Source organism: Mustela lutreola, chromosome 5 (genome assembly GCF_030435805.1).
Source record: "Mustela lutreola isolate mMusLut2 chromosome 5, mMusLut2.pri, whole genome shotgun sequence".
Lineage (NCBI taxonomy): Eukaryota > Metazoa > Chordata > Mammalia > Carnivora > Mustelidae > Mustela > Mustela lutreola.
The window spans coordinates 54,365,785-54,368,118 of record NC_081294.1 but is presented as its reverse complement, the minus strand read 5'-3'; the positions used below and the strand labels follow the sequence as shown (position 1 = coordinate 54,368,118).

Genomic DNA, 2,334 nt, shown 5'->3' with positions numbered 1-2,334 from the left:
TCTGATTTCATATATAGTAATTTATTTTCATTGCCCACATTAGTAACAGAATAGATTCAGAAGCAAGGATTTGAGAGTAAGAAATTCATTTTTGAGGTGATTCCAGGAGCAATGGTAGGAAAGTAGGAAATTGAGATGTAGAACGGAAAGCAACCAAAAAAGGATGAGTTAAGGAAATAATTATTATGTTGTTGACAATTGGGGCTAAAACCAGCTAAACCTGGGACGTCTAGAAATTGAAAAGAACATGCTTCAGAGTTGTGCCACTCCAACGCTGAGCAAGTTGGGGCATGTATCCTCTTGTTTCCTTCCATGATTGGTTCAGGTTTGCTTCCTGGAGGTCATTATCTCTCTAACCTTTTAAACCTGCCCCCATATTTGAGCTAAAAATGCCAAATAAAGCCTACAGGTGGAAAGCTGAATTTACTTGTTGAAAGCAAAGATTGTACTTTCAGAGATCATTTCTATAGTTCGTTACTAGGGAAGTTTCTCTGAATGTGTAGAGTACTTGCTGAAAGCAGCCATCACTGTGCACTGAAACAGTGAAAACCAACAGAAATGCGTAGAGGCACAGAGAGCTTCACAGTAGTTACCAACACTAGGATTCCCTTTCAACAAATGTGGCTCCTAAGTTTTTGACAATAAAGTATAAACCAACAACTACTGATCTGGCCTGAAGAAACTTATGATAATTTACTGATTTTTTATTTACAGATCTTACAGAGCAGGAACACTGATATTTTCAGTTAGCCCAACAGTAGGCATACCAGTGTAGGCAGTGTATTCAGCAATTAGAACATAAAGTGGTGTTCAAACTCTGTAGCCTATTCATACAACTATTAGTAGTGAGAAAAAAAATCCTTTTTCCCACATTTCCTGGAGTCCAATAGCAGATATTTTCCTAGTCAACCTGTTAGTGTTTCTTTTATTTTTAAATATTGGAAGGCATAACTGGAATGACTTAAGCAGTAAGGGAATTTTTTTTTTTATTCACATAATTAAAATGTGCTATGAGAGCTCTAACTCAGCTGTGGTTGTACCCAAGGACTTGGTAGCAATCACAACCCATTTGTCATCCTACGTGCTTTGCTCTCATTTCTTGGCTCTCTTCTCAGATTGACTATCCCCTTATAATACCAAAATGGCAATCATGAGCTCCTGACATTATATTCACAACTCCAATTCAGCATTAAAAAAAAAAAATCTTCATTCCCACCAATAGTTAAAAAAAAAGTTAAAAGACCTTCAGAAGTATAAATAGATAATTGCATTGCATTTTTATCCCTGAATCCCTGAACTAAATACTGTCATTGGAAAACAGAATGACATTAGAGTCATGAGACCCCTTGGAAGTGATTGTTTATGGGCAGATGAGGAGAGATACGGTGCAGAAGAGCCTAGCTCTTCTAGAAGATCATGGATTAAGAGGGGAAGAGAGGTCAGTTTGAGTTGTATTTTCAATCATTTGATTATCCAGACAAAAATAATGGACAATTATGAAAAAAAGGTATTATGGATTCTAACTAGTATGGTAAGTGTCAATCTCTACAGTATAACATATCTTCCATATATCCTACTACTGGCTTTGACTATATTTCTACTTCCCCTTTCCTACCTCTACTGACACTTTTAAATAGCTCTAACCAAATCAGTGCTATCCACCCCAGTATCACATGGAAGAATAGCATTAGCTTCTCACCCCTCTTTATGCCCAGTCTAGACCTGGTCCCCAAAGGCAAATCTCTCAGGAGGTTCCGTAGCCCACAAATGGGATTTGTACACTTCCCAAACCACAACAACCATATTACTCTGTTTTAAAATACATCATTGTCAATACATTTTTTTAAAAAACTAAAATTCTATAACTATTAAGTTATATTAAACTAAGCATAAGAAGCCACCTACCCATAGGCGAATTACTTCTACTCTCAGAAAGATGTCTAAGTATAAAAACCCTTCCTATACAAAATTTTCCAGTGGGTTTGGTGTTTTTTTTTTTAAATGAAACCAGAAAGAAAGTGATAATTATTCTTTTTGTTAATAATCTACATAGTTCTCCAAAAAGGCAATTTTCTGAATGTCTACTAGATATTATGTATATTCCCCAAATCTTCATACTATTTACTTATGATTAGTCACTTCATCATTTAATATTTATAAACTTGTCTCAAATCCCTATACCAAAGAATATGGTAAACTCAGTGTCTCTCACAATATCTTTGGAATTTCTTGGGAGTGATAAGTATTAATTGAATTGAACACCTTGTTGTTCTTGGCTCATTTCCTGATCCTGGGTGAATGAATTTTCTTCACTTTGCTTCTCACGTCTTGCTC

The 2,334-nt window shown here is 35.6% G+C and overlaps 1 pseudogene; it reads left to right on the top strand.

Annotated features, from left to right (window-relative positions):
• Window positions 1-439: 439 nt before the first annotated feature.
• On the top strand, window positions 440-522 carry LOC131832757 (small nucleolar RNA U3; annotated as a pseudogene).
• Window positions 523-2,334: the final 1,812 nt, after the last annotated feature.